The sequence below is a fragment of the Zonotrichia leucophrys genome, chromosome Z (assembly GCF_028769735.1).
Source record: "Zonotrichia leucophrys gambelii isolate GWCS_2022_RI chromosome Z, RI_Zleu_2.0, whole genome shotgun sequence".
Lineage (NCBI taxonomy): Eukaryota > Metazoa > Chordata > Aves > Passeriformes > Passerellidae > Zonotrichia > Zonotrichia leucophrys.
In genome coordinates, this window is record NC_088200.1 from 29,552,061 (window position 1) to 29,574,645 (window position 22,585).

The following is a 22,585-nucleotide window of genomic DNA, read 5'->3' on the forward strand; positions in this document are numbered from 1 at the left end:
TAAAGAATAAATACCTTTCACTCTGGGAGAAAATTAAATATGTACATATTGCTTAGCCTCAGCTGCATCCCCAGACATAAACCCACCATATGCCTTCTATATTTTTATTACTACTATTTTTGTATTTTGGGAAATGCCCAAAACAAGCACTTCCATTCCTCCCTTGGTATGGTTTTAAAGTGATGAAAACTGACTCGGCTGACTTCTGTGCACAGGGCAAATTAGCAGGACCATACCACAGAAACCTCTGAACTAATATAAATTTAAGCAGTGCTATTTGTTATGAAGTTAAATACAAGCATCCTGCCTCTGGGAGCCTCTCCAGAGAGCAGAGAATACTGAACCAAAGGGATGCTAAGTTTCTTAACATTGCATTATTTAAGCCCTGCTGTCCTTTGCTGAACAAAAGAGAAATATATATTTTTTTAAACTGTCCATGGAATAAGAAGCATTATTCTGTGGCTGACATAAATCATGCAGAAGCATCTGACCCTAGCTGCTTATCTTGGGTGATTTCATTAGCTAGTCTTACAAGCATATCTTCCCGGGAAGCAGGTGGCTTGGTACACTCTTCCCCCTGCAGGTGTGGGGTTTGCAGGCGCCACTAGTGAGATCAATGTTGGGCAAAGTGGGTGACATCTGCATCTTGTGTTGAAGGTCACTCTGGAAATATAAGTTCAATTAAGCAACTGTACACCTTGGGGCAGAGGGAGAGGGGGGATACCTGTATCCTGCTGTGACATATGGCAAGGGTCACAAATGCCATGAGAGCATGTCATTGTCCATACACAAACATCATTGCATCATTGCACCTTATAATAGGTGCAATTGCATATAAAGAGATGGCAGCAGAATTGGCAGAGCCAGAAATCAAGTCTGGAGAGTCCACGTTTCTCATACGCCTTGTTTTCATGCTGGCCAGTGAAGCACACCACTTCCTTCCCTTGGGAAATAGCTGTTGGTGGCAGAAGTCTGAAGAGTTTCTGTATGTGCTTACCGTTATCATCTACATCCTTCACATCTCATTCAAACTTCTAAAATGTGCCTGATATTGATCAGATCTCAGCATTTCCAAGGTGTTTGTCAGTTTTAACAACTTCTTATCCCCAGTTGATAGCCCTCTACCTTCATTCATTACCTGGAATGATGTCTGCAGCAACCTTTTATAGAAACCCTGGCTACTTCCTCCCCCTTCAATCCAGGTGCACCTTGAGGCTGAGGTTGCAGTGTGCCTAAGGCAACCTGTGCCACAGTTCTCACTTTGAGGGGTCAGTCAGGTTCCCAGGTCCTCACCACATCTCCCTTCCTCTGGGGAGCTGGGCCCAGGTGGGACAGGTCAGCTTCGGTGGTACAGACCACAGGACAGGAAATCTGAAATCTCCCTTGTCCCACCATGCACCTGATCAGGAAACTGCAAATGGGGTCAAAGTGGTGGGGCTCTGACATCAGCCTGACATAAAAACCATTTCCCTGACATGCCCTTTTGGTCCTGGGTCACAGTGCCTGCTGCCTGGCTGTCCTTTCAGACTGTGCTTCCCCTGCTTTGCTAACGCTCGCCTTGGCTTCCCCTTCTTCTCTGTCTTGCATTTATTTAACAACACTGATGCAACTTGCACTTCTCCATGTGAGGACAAGCCACACATCTGAAGAGAAAATTGCTCCCTACAGATTTGCTTGCAGAGCCAGAAAAACAGTCCTTTGCAGAAGGGATTTTTCAACACTCAGTGTGCCTATGCCAAAATGCCTCAGCAGATTCCCTTGACTTCACTTCTCCACTGAACTAATTACTCTGCTGGAGTCTGTTCCTGTTGCTCTCAGGGAGGCAAAGGCATAAATTGGATAATGGAAGCCATAGAAGTGGCAAACGTCCTGTGTTTTTTTCCCCTGCTCTTCCTGCCCTAGGAAGGATGTGGGTTGATCTTGAGAGGAAAGACATCAGATCAGTTCTGTTTCTTTCTTTTTCTAAAATCAGCTGCTAAGTGAAATAAAAAATTGTGCACAGGAATACTAACAGGTCTTTGTTTCCCCCCCTCACTAAGAGTCAGCAGCTGCTCAGTATTTCACAGAGAAAGATAGGGAATGTGATGATTGTGGCCACTGAAATGCACTGATTTGTTTTCTTGTATTGTTCTCAACCAAATTTCTTAGTGCTTTGAGACTTGAAAAAATCACAAAGAATATCAAAATTATGAAATTCCTAGGAAGAAAAAAAAATCAAGTAAACAAATTGTGAGTTAAAGTTTTACCATGAAGTAGCTTTGCTGAAAAGAGAATTAGACCAAGATGATCTTGGCAAGCAGGACGTTGTGTTAACTGTGCAAACTTTTTCTATGTTGATATATATCTCTTAATAGTACAGTAGGATCTTTTTATCCACATTTCATGGAGAAACTGATTTACAGATTGAAAAGAAGATGAGCTCTTTAGAACTGTACAAGATTTAAACCAAATCTTTTGGTATTCTACATCAGGCTTTCTGTATACATAGAACTATCTCCAACTCTTTATTTTCTAGAGATTTTTTATTTCACCAGATTTACTTCATTACTTCCATCTTCAAAACAGATCTTTTCTCCCCAGCCTCCTAGATTGTTTAGAAAGAGAAATAATTAAAGATGGAGAAAGGTAAGTGAGAGGTTTTGATGTCACATATTGAGTTATGCTTGGTTTTTCTAGCTTATAATTTTCTTGAGACCTCTCATACTGTAGCTAGCAGTATGCTGTTCTCTTGAACAGCAATTTGTCAAACTTTTTTTGTCATAGCTTCACCTCCACAAGTGAGAAAAAGGCTCATTTCTACAGATGTCCAAATAAAACCTCTTCCAGAATCAAATGGTTAGTGTCCTGAATTGTCATATAGCAAATGCACAGTCTCTAAATAATTATGGAATGTATGAAGATTCAATGGGAAATGGGAAATGAAGGAAAATGAAAAAGATCTCACCCTTTCTTGTTTTTTTTCTTTTGCCCCATTTTTGTGCTCCATCCTAGTCATGCAAGTCAGTATGAAAGTGCATCCTCTCTGCTCCCATGCCAGCCTACTCATGTTGTGGTTATATTCATTCAGCACTCAAGAAATAGTGCCTAAGTCATTTGGATCCAAGGCGTATCACACACACCATACTCAGATCTACTTTTATCTTTGAATCAGTAAGATTGAAGTTTTTTCTGTCCCATAGCTATTTTCCCCACTCTGTGAGTTGCTGGAGCTAGAGTGCCCAGCGTGTTTGGAGTGTTGGAGAACAAACACCAAAGGGAAGATTTGCTGTAATGTTCACAAACAAAAGAAAAGTTGATATTAGTGTAAATTCTGAACCCTACACTTGCAGATTAGACAACAGCTGACTTCCTTGGAAATGCTTCTCTGGTTCCTGTTTCACAGATGTCCCACAGAAAATGAAATGCAGTCTTATTGTCCAAAGAGCTGGGGGGAAATTGTGGCTCCTGGTTGGTTTATGCTGAGCATGGAAAGCTGTTTGCAAGGATATATACTGAAGATGTTTCCATCTGCTGCCCTCTCAGCTATGAAAGAATTGCAGAGTTGGAACTCTCTTAGAGGATCCTACTTAATGCACTGGCCTAGCCCCTTTCTAGGCTCTGTTTGTAAATTCTCTGGTACAAAAGCAGGGGTGCACAGCAGGCAATATATTTTGAGAGGAGTATTGTTCTACTACGAAGGCCATATCATTGCTTCTGGTCAGCTTCTGGGCTCATGTTTTACAGGACTAGCTGAAGGATGCCAGAATAGGGCAATACTGCCTATCATTTCATATTATGTCAAAACCAAACCCATGGATATGAAAAAGGGCTGTGAACGCTGTGAACTATTTTTTATAGATATACCATATACAGATCTCCAAAAGGTCAAGAGAGGGGAGCAGAGGAGTCTGTTTACTTTGGCTCTGTCTGAATGGTATTTTTTCTTAGGAAATCTCTTATCCAACAACTTTATCTGTGGCCACAAAGGTTATTGTGTGTATTGCATGTTTGTATTAAGGTAATGAATAGAGCTGCCCCAGTATGTGTGTAAAGTGCTCATCAGTCATCCTCTCTACTCTAAAATGCTTCTGTGTGATTGTAAACACGATGGAGAAATGATTGATCCACTTCTAGGTAAATGTTGGATAAATAAGAGAAAAAAGCCAAGCATACACAAACAACGTGCTCAGGGAGATGGCTTTATTCATATTCAAATCCATATTTTACTATAATTCTGGTGACTGTGACCTATCAACTAAAGTGGGATAGTTCCTTTCCTTGGTAAAAGTGATACCAGAAAATTAAATTACCTTCTTCTTCCTACTTCTTTGAAAAAAAAATGATAATTTTTCCTATAACACATTTCAGGCGTGCATAACATTCCTACCCAGTTATGCCTATCAGTAACCTTTTACATATTTAGTATGGACCATTGTGCCCTTCTAAATTTCACTCTAAATGATGATCTTACAAGCAGAAGTTCTTGTGTGTTCTGGTGTATTCTGATATCAACATGTTGGACAAGGAGGTATTATCTGAAATCAACAAATGCAACTTTTCTGAATTTGCTTATCAAGCTCTTTGCCCACCTAAGATCTTTCTGTGGCCTTAGAATGTGAGTCTTGGGCTGTTCCATGCTACTCACTTGGCTGCTTGCATTGTGGCTGAATCCTGCTGGGAGTTCTGAAACAAAGACAAATAGAGATGGAGACAGGAGGAGCAGCTGCCTCTGCTGGCTGAACTTTGATGTCAGATTAGGACAACTCCAAGAGAAAGAATAAAGCACTGGTAGGATTCTGCAAAGGTCCAAGCCCATAGAGCAGACAAGCACAAGTCCTCTACCAGGAGAGCTTTCTTCACCTCTTCTGGCTGAGACCATAATACCCCAGCACCGGAGAAGGCAGGTTCTTTGGAAATACAGAGAATGTAAATGCTTAGAGAATAACATATTTTGGGATATAGTTATTTTATCTGGAATTTTGAACACATATGCCATGTCTAATGCCTTTGACATCTTTATTTATTCCTAATCTGGTGTAGTTGTATCCTTTCCTGGCAGGGAAACTATTTACCACCCCAAAGGACATGACAGATTGTTGTTGTGTGAAGTCAAGGGGATAACTTGGTGTTTCTCTTCATTCACAGTCTTAGGACTTTTCCTTTGTCCTTGTCTCCATGTACAATTATTCCTGTTAAAGTGCAGTTTTTACTTTATAGGATTTTCTAATATGGATGGTAAAATGTAATTTCTACAACAAAATTTAAGGCCATAATGGAAGGGTTAGGTTTTATACCAAAGCCTGAATCCCTAATGATTCATCCACTGTTGTACACACTTCCAAATTAGAAGTGGAAACATGAAATATAGGGAGTAATTAGGTGATGACTAATGGAGACTAATTATTTTGCTGCTACAAGATGAAAAGACATTTTTAATATCATCTAATTTTCAGATTGACTTTACACGCTTACACCTTGTCAGCTGAAGTTTGCCATGGAACAAAGTACTCATTGAAAATCAGTAGAAAGGTCTACTTAAGGTACTGAGGTGCTTATTTCTAAGGGAATTTGAGGTGAGCAGAGAAATAACCATTAATAAATCAAATTCAAAGAATGTCTTCAAACACTAAGGTTAAAATAACAGAAAGCTCTATTTATGAACTTGCAGATAACTAGAAACAACAGTGTAGAGAGGAGTTAACCACTTTTATTCACCTCAAAAGGTTTAAAATGAGGTCCTAACAATCATTACTTAAATGTCAGTGGTATTTACTAATTTGATTAAAACTTATATGAGAAATTATTTCATAAATATGTGCACATTCTTCTGTGGCTGATATTTCACAAGGGGATCTGGAACAGGCAATAGTTTGGAGGGATGTAATTTCTTTCCTATTGTTTAAAGGAGTAAAATTTGCAGGACTAGTTGAGACTTTGAGCGGGGAGCAAGCCCTGGTGCTTTCAGCAGAGCGTGGGGATGGCATTTGAGCTGCTATTACATTCTGCTTCTAAAGGCATGATACTGTCACACTTCAAACAGGTGGAGGGAGCTCATGCAGCACACAAACCTTGGGATTTGCACTGCTGTTTCCTCCAAATTTTCATGTGAACAAGATTTACCTCTCGGTGTGGTCAGATTAGTGAAACCTCAACACCACTGTGCAGTATCTGCCTAAGAAGTACGGCAGTTTTGAGGAGGTACTACCCATAGGACATGCAAAACAGAAGTTATAGAAGGTCAGGCACATTGGCAGCAGCACCTTCTGAATGTTCACTGCAGAAGGTGCAGCCATGGAAAGAGTTAGGGAAAGTTCAGGAAAATTCACAAAAATTACCTTTCTGAGTAATGAAAGGTAATTTAATTAATTCCTTTACCTCCTTTCTGAGGATATGAAATGAAGCAACAGAAAAGACAAAGAGGACTTTCAAGCAATGAGTACTGTAAAAATACACAGGAAATACAGGCTCATTGACAGTCCAAACTGGCCACCTCACTCATGTGCAATGTTTCTAGTGTTTTCACTTCACATGCTAGCTAAGATAATCACTTTGCACCTAGAATTGAATATGCTGTCTGAAGACCAGTTTGAGCCTTTAATCCATGAGATCTTGGCTTTCACCCAAAGCAGAATGAAACATTAACTAGAGAAACTTTGAAATCTTTGATGAAATTGAGTCATTTTCTAGTCAGCCTTGCTGCCCCTAATCACTGTGAGAGGAGTAGGCAAAATGCTTATGAATGCTACAAGAGATTGTGTCTAGGTGATCAGAGAGCCAGGAAAATTTAATGAATAGCTTGTCTGAGCCAAGTATAAAACAAGGGAGAGTTTTGATGAAAAGTCACCTGCACGTGCTCCTCTCCTCTTGCCTTTGATATCTGATATGTTGCTGCATTTAAGCTGCCCACCACAACAGGAGGTTTTTGAAAGGCTTCAGCAGAAGATATATGTCCCAAAGTTATCCCATAGTGAAAAGCACAACAGTAGCTGTGGTGTTTCTGGGACTTTACCACATTGAGGACATTTGTATGGAATGGACAGCTGGGAGAAACTATGTAAACAGAGTCAGGAGAAATATAGAACCACTGAGCATGCGAGGATGATGTTAGGAAGCTGAAGCCTATGTAGACCTTAAATTGGTGAAAGAGGTAAGGGGTAATGGGAAAGGTTTATGCAGGTATTTCAGCAGTAAAATATCTAGAGAAAGCACAGGCCCACTGCTGAACACAGCAAGGGAGGGAATAAACACAGAGAAGCCAAGGTGCTAATGGTCTTTTCCACTAGGTCTTTGTTGAAAAAAACTGCCTTCAGAATCTGTGAAAACAGTGGAAGATCCCAGAGCAAGGAAGATGTACCCTTGTGGGAGGGTCAGGTTAGGGAACTCTTACAGACCCTGGAGTCATGGAGTCTCATGGGATGCTCTCAAAACTGCTGAGGCAGCTGCTCAATGTAACTGCAAAGACTTTCTTGCTTATCTTGGAAAGACCATGATGACTGGAGTCATTCGTGTGGGGTGAGACAAAGCAAACCTCACTTCTCAGGAAAGACAGGAAAGAAAATCTGGGGAAATATAGGACAGTTAGACTCACCTAAATCACTGTGAAAGTGATGGAGCAGATAATCCTGGAAACTATTTCCAGTTTCATGAAAGACCAGAAAGTGATTGTGTGTAGTCAGCATGGATTTACAAAGAGGAGCTCTTTTCTAAGTAACCTGACAGCCTTCTAAAATGAGGCTAGTTTGGTGTATGAAGGGAGAACAGTGGGTCTTGTTTACCTTGACTTTAGTAAGGCCTTTGACACTTCTGTGACAGCCTCATAGAGAAGCTGACAAAGCACAGGCTGAGAAAGATGACTGTGAAATGGACAGAAAGCTGGCTGAATTTTCAGCTTCCAATTATGCCCTCAGCAATACAAAATGCAACCATGGGCCAGTCATTAGTGGGGGTCCTCAGCAGACAGGACTTGACTAATCCTGTTTAACAGTTTCATTAGTGACATGTGAGACTGGAGAGTGTGGACCCTCTACAAGTTGGCATATGGTGAAAAACTGGGAGGAGTGGTTGGTACACACTCCATGGCTATGCTAACATTCAGTGGATCTTGATGGAGCAGACTGGAGAAATTGACAGAAGGCAACCTTGTGAAACGGGGATATGCAAAGTCCTGCACCTGGTGAGGAAAAGCCCTGTGCACCAATAGAGACTGGAGAACAACCACCTGGAAAGTAACTGGCAGAGAAAGATCTGGGTATCCTGGTGAATAAGGAGCTGAATATGATCCAGCAGTGAGCCTTTGTAGCAAAGACAGCCAACATCAGACTGCATTAGAAAGAGCCTTGCCAACACTACTGGGCACTGGTGAGTCACATCTGGAGGACTGTGTCCAGTCCAGTGCAAGAGACATGAGGACATACTGGAATGTGTCCAAAAAAGGCTGTGAAGATGACTCTGATAGGAACACCTGATACAGAAGAAGAGGCTGAGAGTGCAGGGACTGTGGGAAGAGAAGCCTCAGGGAAATTTATCAAGGTGTATAAATAATTGAAAAAATGTAGTAAAGACCCAGGTTCTTATCACTGGTACCCAGTGAAAGGATTAGAGACAATGGACAGAAACTGAAAGACAAGACAATCCAATTAAATACAGGAAAAAACCCTATTTTTTACTCTAAGGCTAATCAAGCACTGGGAGAGGTTGCCCAAAGAGGTTGTGGAGATCTTGTGCCTGAAGGTGTTGAAACCTGACTGGACACAGTCCTGAATTCACTCTGCTTTGAACAGGAGGGTTGCACTCGATGACCTCCAAAAGCACCTTCAGCCATTGTACGACTTCATAAAGTGAGCTGGCAGTTAAACAAATAACCTTTGACTGATTCTTCTTCCCATTAAAACTGTGCAGCACCTTTACATCTTCCACTGTTTTAAGAAAGATGAAAATAGTATTTCTTGAACAAATCAAGTGATCTTGATCCTGTGGGGAGTGGAGGGTTGGATGTGTAGGTAGGCATCAGGAAATTCCCATTTTGTTCAATTAGCCTTTTTGCTGTCTACTTTAAATTCAATGGCCTTGACCCTTTCAAAGAACAGATCTTCTTTTTTCTAAAATAGAAAAGAATTTTAAATATTTCAGGTCCTATAATCTGGTGATATACATAATGGAAGTACTTTTATTCTATTATCAAGGTGGCTGCAAATAGGAGAACTCAGTAGGTTATTTCAGTCTTAAAAGGAATGTTAATTAGGTACTTTGGAGCAGAGGAGCACTTTCAAAGCAGATGGTTTCTCACTACATCCCTTGCTTAGAGGTGTGAACCAGCTTCAGCTTTAGAAGTGTTAGAACTTATGAACACTATAAAAACCAACATTTCAGGTGTAGAACGAAGTCTAGATGTATTGCCTATGATCTCTCTGTTATTTCTAAAAGTCCTTTTTGGAAAACAAGCCTTGCTGCACATAACAAAGTCATACTCAATGAATACCAGTACAAAAAAATATTGAGAATTTTTCATTTCATTAACTAGTTTCCCAGCTGCCTAGTCTTCAGTAGATGATTTCTATTAAGTTAGTTGATGAATATCAGAATAATTCCAGAACTTTAAAAAACTGAGAAGACACACCTGGCAATGAAACTTTGTAAAATTAAAAAGGGTTAAAATTATGAGCTGTTATTTTTAAACCTGCCTACTCCCACTCCAGCAATGTAGATCGACTGCCAAAAGATAAGGATTAAAATGTTAGATGTCTAAAAAATACATGATTTACCAATCTCACTTAGAAGAAATAAAGGACACATGTATTTCTTTAACCTTACCCAGACTCAGGCTCCCACTTTGGGACCTGCATTGACAAATAAAATCAACACATACTTAATGTAGCAATGTCTTTCTAACCCTTTTTGCTGACTAGCTCTACCTGACTATTTTCAAAGTGCAAAATTTTTTCCCTAGAAAAATGCAGAAATTTCCAATATTTCATCAGGCTGGATTTGATTGGCTTCCCCTGAGGCTAGCTGCAGTTTTGTACTGCTATATTATTTTAGAGAAACAGCGGAATAGATCCAGTTGAAATAACTACTGACAGAAAAGACAGGAATTTAAATTTCAATACTGTTCATCTTCCATGCAGTGACATTTTAGAAGTAAAGATCTCTGCAGAGAATATCTTCAGGATGGTGTAGTAATTAACAGAAACATATCCTTACACAAACCCTTCTTTTTTCATGAGAGATAAAAGTGTTCCCTCATAATGCAGTATTTGGAAAAACCTATACAATTCTCATTTAACAGTTCACAAAGACATGGAAAGAGAGGCTTCAAAGGTGAAAAATACTTGCAAATTGTGTTAAAAGTGAGAGAAGAAATCAGGTGGATCACACTCACTAGGATATTTGCAGGAAAGAAAGAATTGCAATCCAAATACAGACATTCTCTGCTTTGTTAGGACTGACTTGCTGTTGTGGAACCAGCTTGAAGACAGCACCTTGCTCTGGGTCTGTTTTGGGGGGTCAGGATCTCTCCAGGTGAGATCCCCCCTCATCCACCTGAGGCCACCAGGTAGCAGAAGAGGACTGGTGAGAGTCTTGTGTGGGGAATCTCTTAGAACTGAAATGGTCATCCTGACTGCATGAACGTCCCATCCCTCAGAGAGCTGGGTGAGGGACTGTACAGACTGTCAGGGGGAGAGTGCAGAACAGTTGGATATAGTCAGAGCTTTGCTTTTGAACAGAGAAAGAAAGGAGGCGGGGGAGGCAGGGGAAGGTTGCCAATATGTCAGATGTACAGCTTGTAGTCCTACCAGGCTTCATGTTGTGCATTCAAACCCTTAAATAAAAACATAACATAGGGTAGGCCACCACCTTTTCTTCTTCCTGCTGCGCAACCAACTGGCGACATACTTAGCTTCCTTCTCCCAAATATGTCCCAAAGTCATACAAATTCCAGATTTAATTAATCTCATTCTTGCTTGTAAATATTCCTGTAATAGCAGATCAGCACATCTGACTCTTAAAAAGAATCCACTTGAAAAGGTATTTTCCCATCGTGTTTCTGAGGTTACCTCTAGCACTCCATTATCATTACAGTATCATGGAAGTGGCTCTGTTTTCTGCTCTACATTTTCCTCTTGCACTGCAGAGCAGGAGGATGTGGCCACCTCTGTGGCTTTGGGATTTTGTGCTCCTTCAGTTTATGGGTGCCCTGGAGCTTCTCAGCATGGCAGGGTCATCCAGACCTTGCACTGCAGTGGCTGATGCAATCTTCTTTCAAAATGAAGGGTTTGAAGTAGCTGCATATGAGGAAAAAGTACACTTCAAAAAGGCTCCATATAAGGCAGAAGTGCTGGATTGGTTTTATGAAGGGAGTAGCACTGTCTTCCCAAGAAGGACCTGTGCCTCAAGACACTGGGTGCTCAGGCACAAAGAATTCTGGTGCTTTATGAGCAGGGGTTCCCAGCTTTCTCGACATCGCACACTACCAGACACAGCTTGTCCTCCCCCCTCAGTGGGGAGCTGCCTGTCACACCCTGGTCCCTCCAGCCCTGGCAGCATTCTCCACCACTGAAGTCAATGAAATTGCAGGCTTTCATCAGCTCTGCGGGGACAGTCAGGTACAGAGGCAGCTGACAATGTGGCTCATTTCACACACATCCCTTGCACTGCTCAGCCCTGCCGGTCCAGGGAAGTGAATTGGCAGCATCTGTCAACCAAAACACTGCAAACAGAGAGGCAGATGCCATTTGCAAATGGTACAGAAAGGTTTTACAAGTGGCTTCATTTTACACATATCTATCCTGTTCTTACTGGAATCTGTCAGCTAAGCAGGGTATGGTGTATAAGCATACCCTGTACCCTAGACAGAATGACCTCAATTTAAATGTTTTAGAAGTTATTTCTTTCTGAACACTGTCAATAATAAGAAATAATACTAAAAATTTACAAACTACATGTATCTATTTGTAAAGGAAAAAAAAAGGTTGCTGCAAACAACTACTGAAAATTCCAGACTAAATTGTTTGGCAAGAGGTTTGGCCATCAATGCACTCAAAGAAACAGACTCTGCAATTATCACTCATCAACCACCACCTACCAGTTGGGAACTAGTTGGAAAGGGTTTAACATGAATATAAATGAGGTGGGAGGGATATGTGGGAATGAGATTGTGTGGCATATTTGGGGGATTTTTTTGACTTCTTTCCAGACATATTTCAGTTTACATAAATATTTGAGGGTTGGATCAGACAGGATTTGCAGCACAATAGTAATAGGAATGCCTTTGCAAAACCTGTGATATGTTTTAAATTAGTCTCTGAGGAGGGGGAAAGCAAATGAGGCTTTCTCAATGCATACATTCAAGCACCATTTAATTATTACAGACCAGAATGATGGGATTCCCTGCCAGTTTCTCCTCTTTTTCTTTGTTTCCCCTCCCTCTTTGTTATTTCATTAGAAAGTGAAATGCACTTTTTAGATGACTGGCACTACCTAATATTCCTTGCAGAAAGAAAGATGCCTGGTGAAGACCAGGGCTAGGCAGCGGGCATGGGATGTCATGTCACAAGCGGCCTCCTGCTGACCTCCTGATTTGGCCTCAGAGGGTTAAAGCTGCCTTTTGGTGCCTGGGTGTGCTTGTCTCACCTGGCAAGTGTCCCTAGAAGGGCAGGAGAACCCACCCTCAGCTCAGGCTGCTTCCCTCGGGAGCAGACTGGAGGCTCTCCCAGGCAGTCCTTGGTGGACCAGAGGCCAGGGAGACCACCTGGCAATGAGAAGGTTTTTCTGCACTTTCAGGTACTTAAATCTCCAAGTGGGCAAGAAGGTATTTGAGGAAAAGCACATGGGGTAGCAGGAGGTAGAGCAAGTTACTTGGAACAGAGCACTGCAAGGGGGCGACCTGCAAAGATGCAGTCTTGAAAAAGCAAACTATTCATTTAAATCTTACTTTCTCTTACCTAACTCTGGGCCAGCTCCTCAGAAATCAGTAGATACATTCTGGATTTAGAGAGGAGCAAGGGCAATAATCTGACCTTTAAAAAGTTTTAATCTGATTCTTTAAAAAGTTTTTCTGAGAGTTGCTCACGTCAGATTTCCTCCAGCTCTGTAGTGCCAGGATAAAACAGATTTTCAGATACCTCTTGTTGAATATGAAGCACTTTTATTTAAAGCGTCTTTTAAATAAGAGCATTTTCACTAAATAAAAAATTTCACTAAATAAAAAAGAGGTGAAATGCAAGAGCCTGTTGCTGAGTAAAGCAGGAAAGGGTTTCACAGTGAGATTTGATTGTTTATATTCAATGAAAGGAAAAGTCTGATTTAGAGTGCTCAGATTTAATCTCAGTGCAGATTAAAATGGTTCTATTGTGTTCTGCTGGGCTGTTTAGAAAGGTGAACTGAGGCTTTCGTAGGACTGTACCATTGCAGTACACACATGAGATTTACATGAAGTCATGTCAGACAGTCACACAAAAGTGCCAACCTGAGGCTTTCTGGCTTAAGTTGTGCTAACATGGTCTTTCACATTTTGAATTTCTACCTGGTGTTGTAAATAACCTCCAAAATCTTGGTGGGTCTGTCTGGTCATTTCCTGAGTTTCCTGTTTCTCCTGCTTGCCTGCAAGAGTTGGTAGTGCTGCAGTATGGCTGCAGTTTTGCTCTGGGGGGAATCTGCAGCAGGTTACTGTGAGCACACTCGGTACTCCTTCTCCTCCTCCTCCTCCTCTGCAGAGCAGTTAGGCAGCACTCCCAGCCTCCAGCAGAAACAGACTTCTCACTGAGAGCGGAGGTGCCTCGCCCTTGAGTTCAACTGGAAACACATGCTGAGCCAGTGCAACAGATTTAACTCAAAACCAGAAGGACTCAGGATCTGACTTCCAACGAAACTGAAATAAGCTTGGTTACTGCTTTTCCACTGCATTTTGTGCCTATATATGACAAAAGGGGAAGCCTTAGAGCATGAGAGGGAGAGAGCTGTGTTAGCAAGCCAGTAAACCCAGCAGACTCCTGGGGGAGAGGCAACTTGTTAACACACATGTCCCAGATACCAGATCTCTGTTTACCATGAATTGTGTGCACTGTGAAGCTTGTTAGGGGAAGGACACGTTAACCCAGGGCAGTACACTATGATTCCTTGCACTGTTGGAAACAATATCTGCTTTCGGAGATTCAAAGTGAAAAGCTAGGAGTTTTTAAGTTCTGCCCCAGGTTCAGATGGCCCTCTGCCCCTCACAACAAGAATTTTAGGTCTCTTTTGACTTTAACAAGGAGTTTATCTCTTCACACCGTGAGAGAGCATCCAGAACCTTGTGAGAATTGAAATATCACAAATAAGCTTTAGAGATAAAAGCAAAATAAAGTAGTGTGCATCACCTGTGTGTAAATTGATAGATTAAAGGCAGTCAGATACTATGGCAGAGGAGACAACCCCTGTGGAGACAGACAGACAGGCAGGCAGACAGACAGACAAAGTGTTAAGAAGTGATCTTCTTTCACACTTGTGATCAGCCAGCCCTCCAATGACCAGGAGGTGTTTAACACACTGTGAAAAGATGATTGTATGCACTCAAGGCTTGGATTTTCACAGACAAAGCATGTAACCTCTCTGTGGCTGCATCCCCTTGGCTGTCTCTGGTGCCAGACAGGTGAGCCCTCTATGATGCCAACGGCCACAGTTCAGTTTATTTCACACCAGCAGGTGCAGATCAGAGCAGGACTCTTCTTTGAACATGTTTTGAGGCTTAAGGCTTTTTAATGCCTAGAATTCCTTATGTATGTATGTATGTATGTATGTATTTATTTGGTTGGTTTTATCATGGAACACAGCATTGTGAATTCTTTCAGTGCAATTATGGTTTTGTCTAGAGCACACACACAAAACCAGCTGCTTCAGAGAGGACTAGGGCTGTCCTTGGAGCCTCGGACACAATGCTTCTTAGGGACCAACGAATCTTTCCTCAATGGTGAAAAAGAAAAGAGAAAGGAAACTGTCTTTTCCCTGACATTTCAGGTATATTTTTCCCCCTCAAAATAACCTATAGAAGAAGGAAGGAGGACAGTGCAATTCAAAATTATCAGATTTTGTGCATTTGGAAATGCATTTGGCAGTTCACAGAGCAGTTAGTGGCAGAGTTACAGGGAATGCCAAGCCCAAAGTGAACCTGATTGGTAAAATCTGAGAAAAAAAAATCTGAAAAACACACCAACAGTCTGAACCATTATTAGCTGTATGGGGAAAATCTGCACCTGCAACCACAGGGAGATCTAATTTAAGCATCTGAAACTTGCAGTTCTAGTCAGCATTTATCTAATACTCTGGGAGCATTTGTTGTTTATTTTGTTTAAGTCATGTCATGTTATTTATGTCATCTGGATTTCCAGGATGGTGCACGGGTCAGGTCTGCAGAGCACCCCTGGTGTCCGCTGCCTTTGCAGCCCATCAGAAGAGGTCACATCAAGCAAGACCTCACCAAGACAACTGAAGCAGCATCAAGTTGCTGTCCAGGCCTGATTGCATCCAGCAGAGAGGCAGATGCAGGGCCAAGAGGATTTCTCCTGACTGCCTGCCAGTGGCTTGGGTGAACAATAAAATCATTGAAGTGGGGAGGGAGGAGCCTCACAGCTGCTGGGCTGACTCAGTCCATATTGAACATTCCCTGCCCTTTTTATAGGCTTGTCTGATCTTCAGCCCAGCATCAAGAAGTTCCTCACACATGTTTTACCTCAGCTATAGATTTCTGCCCTGTTTTGGTTCTCTTTTCATGTGTGTTGTGAACATATAAACACATCTCTCAGGCAGTTTCACATCAAGTGAAATTTGAGAGAAAATATGTATTGAACTCAATTATTTGTCAAAGACTTTAGGACAGAGTTTTAAGACTCTGCTTGAAACCCACCATATATTCATTAGAGGGGAAGCTCCTACAGATGAAATTGGCAGCTGATGCTCCAAGTCACCCAGGATGCAGTGGTAAAAGTGTGACCGCAGCCAAGAAAGCTAGAAGAAAGGCAGAAGTTCTTTTAGTTAGTCCTAGATGGAAAATTTAATTCCTTTTGCTAACCAGGACTGATTCTCACAGCATCTCTGTGGTATCTATGAATCCTTGTTTGTCCCTGACATTTCCAGCTGCGCCAATGTGGGAAGTTCCTGGGGAAATTCCCTTCTTGTGCTTGTGCTTTGAACAGTCCTAGGTTGTGGAAAACAGCCATGCAAAACTAAAAGCATGAAAAAATTTCCCTTTCATGCAGATTTAATTTTTTATACTCTCTCCTTTTTTTTTTTTTTTTTTAAACCTTGTCTTCCTTATTTTATTTTGTTCTAAATAGCAAAATATAGATATATTTACTCACATGTTTGGTAAATTTGCTGCTGCTAGCCACATTCCTCCCTTCCCATTGAGAGATAACACCCACTTCCATGCTCTTCCTGCATCTGGAAAGCCCCACAGATGTTTGCTTTGCAAAACCACACTCCGTTCCAGCAGCAAAATGCCTGTAGCTACTTTGACAGTCATTTATTAAAATAACCTGGGAAGGCCAACACACATTGAGAGCACTGCAGAAGCAGGGAAATTAACCTCTGCAGTGATGTAAATGCTTTCATTATGATGAAGCAGGGTCTGAGGCCAATTTAGCTGAACACTGTTGTGATTTTTAATACTCAAAGAACAACATTTTTCAGTTCACTGTGACTAAAAAAGAGGTAATTAGCAAACAGCAAGTGAAAGTACTCCAGGTTGCTCAAAGTTGCACTTAAAATCTCTGAAAACCCAGCCAGAGCTCTGGTTTCTGAGTGTTCAAAACAAGCTAAAGGTGTCAGAATGCAAGTATAGAAATCAAAGAGTGGGCAAGGGAAACTATAGAGCAGTTATTGGGCCTCTATAGTCATGATGAATAACTAATTGACACAGGTCTGAACCAGAAGCCCCTGTCAGGCCTCCCACCCTTCCTTTCACCCTTGAGGGACCCCATGCCCTTCCTCCCCAGGGCTGTGCTGGGTTGAGGCTAGAGTGGGTCTTCCTTCCTGAATTGGGTTTGGTGTGATCAAGAAAGCAGCAATCTCAGAAGAGCAGGGCAAACCAGTCTTCTCACTTCTTGGGTGGAACCTTCACAAGGATTTCTCTGAGGTTTCAGTACCATCCACACTGAATCTAAGCCTTGAAATTATTCTGCGCTCAGAGTCACGAGGCTCTCAGATGTAAGATCCTGACAAATCACCTGGAAACAGAAAATGGCTCAAAATGCTTGATTAGCATATGTGTCACAGAAATGCTGCAAATATAAACTCTGGTCATTGGACTGCTTAATCAGACAGTCCAGAGACAATAATTTTGCTTTGGAGATAAACACAAGGGTGACATGGGCTCTGATGAGTTCAGAGATATCTACATCTAATGAAAAATGGTGACAGACACCAAAGCTGCAATGTCTTTAAAAATTCTTCATTTTTATACTCTGTTCAATTTTTTACCTAATTTGTACAATGGCTGTAATGTTTATCTCAACATTATGATTATGAAGCAGAAGCCCTTTTAATTGTTAGGCAAGAAGACTAGGTAACAAGAAAAAATGCTTTGCACATCTCAACTCTGACAGGCTATGCAAGCAAAAAGCAATACCAGGAGGAACTTGCATGTTTTAGAACCTTTGCTCCACAGTGAAAGAGAGTGAACACAGAAGTATGTGTCCACAATTTTTATTAATATGCAATGTACAGAATTAACTGTAGGAATGTAAAGATCTCTTCTTTTGGTGAGTCATGTCTGAGTATTTTTACCTGGGGTAAAAAAATCATTCCTGGGGTATGATTGCTGTTACAAAACCCAGTCATAATAAACCTTCAGTACTGCCAAGGACTGGGAAACAGACACTCAACAGAGGCATGGAAAAAAAAGCAGATTTATTTATTCTGTGTGTCCTTTCATCCTTTTCTTTTATAAAATGAAGCATTTCTGTTAACAAAAGAGCAAGACAGTCTTACAACTCACACTATAATGGAATTGGTTTACTTTAAAATAGAGCATGTGATGCTGCACAAAAAACACAGGGTTTATTTATCTCAGTGATACCTCAGCCATGTGCAGAGTTCCAGAAGTTTAAGTACTGATATTATAATCTTCTGTAGTATCATGACACTCACTTGGGCTATTATACTTTACAAAAAAAAGAAAAAAGACCAAAAAACTGTAATTTCACCATTGACATATCTGCTTTGGAATCAGTCCCTGCTCTGGAATGCAATTTAAAATAAAGTGGGAGAGGGGAATAAGTTTTTTATCTTCTATTTTGCTCATGGAAGTGAGTTGATTTAGTTCCTAATTCAGAACTCAGGGATTCAAGGACAGCTCATCCCAGTGACTTGTTGAAGGCCATCCAAGGAAATTGTCACAGTATTCATGAAAAGCCCACATGTGCTGTGGGAAAAAGAGTTTGAAAAGATAGGAGGAGAAAGACACACTTGGCATGTTATGTATTCTGCAAGCTCCAGAACATCTCACACTCACAAAAACTAGAAATAAATTTTATATTACACTAAGTTTGTAAAAAGCTGTCAGGGTTCAAGTCAAGGCTTGTATGTAAAAACTCTTTTTTCTCTTAATGTTGCAGCCTCTCCCATTATCAGATGAACAAACAGATTATGATGTTTGAGGCAGGATTCACACAAAACGTTTTTAGATTTAACGGCTTCTCTTCTGGTCATGTCTGTTCATGAATTTCAAGAGCAAACATTGCAGTGTAATGTCACAGGCAGACACAGGCACAAGGCGTAATTCAGCCTTTCTCACGTGGAAGGACCCTGGGCCAAAAAAGTGCAGCAAAATTTGTTGTCTGTATTTTTCTTTCTCTGCAGGAAGTTATACTGTATTTTCAGGATAATTGACCCTACTTTGTAAATCACCAAAACTGTGTTGCAGAAGATTAGCAAATCACATAACCTGATTCAACCTGAATCCAATGCTCAAGGACAGAATTACTCTGAAGTGAGAAATAGGAAAAAAAAAATCTAAGCCTTTAATATCAGACAGATGAGACTTTATAACCCTCTTATGAAAAACCAGTCATCTCAAAAAAACTGTACATATTTCTTGTTTTGCTCCCACATTGTTATTAAATGGTAGAGTTCTAGATTAGAGAATATCTTTAAATAAACTGCTATTAAAACAGCTGGCAACTTTTCCATTGGGTCTTCTTTCACTGTGTGATATGCTTTGCAACTCTAAGTAACCTACAGCAGTGTCCTTAAGGAATCGCTATATCTCTAACACAGGATTGACCAAAATATAAATAAATTTCACAACACCTAGGAGGCATCCATTCAAAACTAGAATTGAGAAATTACACTTCAGAACAGTAAGAAAATTAGATTTTAAAATGCTCATATCAACCCTTGGAGAATTAAAATCTTTACTCCCTGGCTGGTAGGGAGTAAATTCTTATTTCTCCTACACTTCCATCTCAGGTTTAAAGATTGAGAGCTACTGTAAAACCTTACAGGCACTGCTATAAAGCAGGTGTAATAAATTAGAATTAGAACCAGTAGTCCCTCAATTATACTAAAGGGGCATAGTAATAAATTGATTGGCTGGTAAAAAAAAGAGGTAATTTTAATTAGCATTAATAGATGTAAGGATTTTAAAGCCAGATACCATAGTGACGAGGGAGTCTGATCCTTGAAAAGCACCAAGTAAAGATTTTAGAGAGCTCTTTTCTCAGGCACACTTGTACCATTTGAGTGAAATAGTGCACCTATTCAGAATGCACTAGTCAGCACCTCGATGTATCTTATAGAACATACTAGCAGTTAGACTTTAAAAACCCCTCCAAATTGCTACTATTCTGGTCCTTCCATCACAACAAGGAAAAGGCATACAAAGTACCATAATAAAGAAAAGTGAAGCCAAGAAAAATGAAAAATTTAGTTCAAGTGAAAAACAAAACAATGTATTTGTTTATATAATAGAAGTTGTCTCAATGCAATATCCCAAAGTCAAAAGCTCAAAGGATTCAAAAACATTAAAAGCACTCTTCTGGCTAGCGGCAATACCCTCAGTTCCATTATAGATCATAAATTTAACGATTAAATGTATTACCATTGCAAGCATTCATACTTTCAGTTAAAAGAGAATGAGCCGACACTTGGAATAGAAGTGTAACTCTTGCTAGATAATTTTTCTCTATTGTATCTTTGAAAAATATTGTATATTTTTCACTGCTTGTTGTACCTTGATCAGATTTCTCTTCTAGGTTTGGATCAAAGACATAGCTGTGCTCCAAGGCAATAATTTGTACATCCCAAATAGGATAAACAATTCTTACAAAGATTTTGAATTTGAGGATTTAATTGGGAAATATAATGCAGAAATTTATAAATGGAAAATACTTATGATGCATATGAACAGTTTTATGAATTAATGTCTGCAGCCATGATGCTCTCAGGTTTGGATCCTGAGCTGAAATCTTTCTGGAATTTGCAGTCTGAAATGATTCTTGGTTTATTTATCCCTTATTTAGTCACACTGCTTTTTGCCACTTGCTGGAGAGTCATAGAGAAATCAGCTACTTAATTTTCAATGAAGACAGTGGAGTTAGTTTTGACCTAAACCGTGCATTGTGAACTGGTATTTTTTCATGGAATAGACCCCCAGGACTGCCTATAACAGTTATTTTCAACTTGAAGCCTGTCAGTAGTAAGGTGTCCACTAGCTACATGGAGGTGTGTGCAAGAAATGGGATAGGAAAGGCAGATTCACCTAATCGTGTGACCATCTACATGACATTTGTAATGGAGTTCAGACCTATATTAGAATAAATTTGAGGTTCCCCACCCTGGGGAAGTTATAACTCTTCTAGAAACACCAGAGTAGCAAAACTAAAACTATTTTCCCTGTAGCAGAAAGTCAATAAAAAATGTATAGTCGTGGAAATGTGTTTTAATGCAATTTGTGCTTTCTCAGAAACCTCTGACTTGAGGTAATATCACTTTTAGAAGTCAGCACCACATACTCAAAATTAGTGTGTTGTTGATGTGCCTTAGCCTTAATTACACAGGAGAAAAGTGAACTAATAATTGCTGTACTTCAGAGGTTCCACACCCAAAAGACTCTCAGGCTCCACAGTCATCATAAATACTTGTAATGAGGAACGTTTTCTGTAACTTTTGTTTACATAAGCTTGCTACTTCTGTGTCACAGCCTGCCTTGCTTCCATTGAAATCAATGGGAATTTTGCTGTTCCCTCTAATGAAAGTAGCCCCTAGCACCCTGTTACACTTGATGATGATGGATCACTACTCCTTCCTTGCAAGAACAATGGTGTAGCAACCATGCCAACAAATGTGCATGTCCTCAGCTGTAAGCACCTGAATAGTCTCACTGGTTCCAGTGGAATGGCATAAATTCTGGAAGTTAAATGCTCTTTCTGATTGTTTTAATCTAGCCAACCGCTGGAATCCTCTTCTGTCAATTAACACATCTTTCATTAGGACACATACAAACTTGGTATAATCTAGATGCTATCAGCCAGCATATGGTTGATCTGGCTTAATATTGCAGGTCCTGCAACTGATTATACAAAAAATAAAAATTCAAACACAATAAATTTGTAGGACAATGAAGCTTATGTTTTGGGGATTTTAGTAGAAAAGGAAGGCTAGGGATGTTTAAATAGAATCCCATTCTGGATAGAAGTGCAGAGCATTGGGTCATCCCACCAAATATAGGAAACATATGTTATTCAACATAGTGACTCACACAATGAGAGATGTAGACTAAAGGGTAATTCTACCCTGCAAACAGTCATAACTCTCAATAACTAATAATCCCATAAATACCAAGGGGCTTTATCTAGCTGAAAGTATGTGCAGCCTTGTGAGCTTTGCAGACTGCACAGGGCCACAGATGTCAACTCCTCATCACCAGGCTACTCCTTCTTGTCCTGGAAAAACAGTGGTTCACTGACAAGCAGTTGCAGAGCCCAAGACAGTGTTACCCTTGTAAGTGGCACGAGGCCTCATGCCTCTGGTCTCTGTACACCAACTCCACAATTCTTCTTGAGTTATGACAATAACTGGAATCTTGACTACAAAGCCAGACTGAAAATTATCTGTTTGCTTAAGAAGCCTGGTCTGCTTGGTGTGGAGGGCTTTGAACTCCTTGCCATATTTGGAGAGAAATCATGTCATTGTCATTGCAGGTGGTGCTGGATAATAAGTACAGACATTCTGAGGCCTCATTGGCCTCTTCAGACTTGGTTGATGCTATGCTTTTGAACAAAAGCTTCTCACTGAGTTTCAGCACCAAACTTCCCCATATTACTGATGGGGCTACCTGGAACTTGGCTGGGTGCCTGGGAGGGGAACAGCTTTTGGCACACCTCATAAGGCAGACAATGAAAGGGACTATTTTCCATTTTGAAATATGGAATAACTATCACCCCAGTTCTGGGCTAGTAGAATACTAAAAGTTAGCATGCAGCCTCAGTTGACAGACAAGAATGAAGAAAATCTTCAAGTGTAGAGCTTTGTATTCTTCCTGAGCTATGGAATACAGATGTCATTTACTTCTGGGCCAGAAATTTTAGTGCTCCCATAAAACACAGTGGAGTTGATGTGATCTGATTTCAGTCTC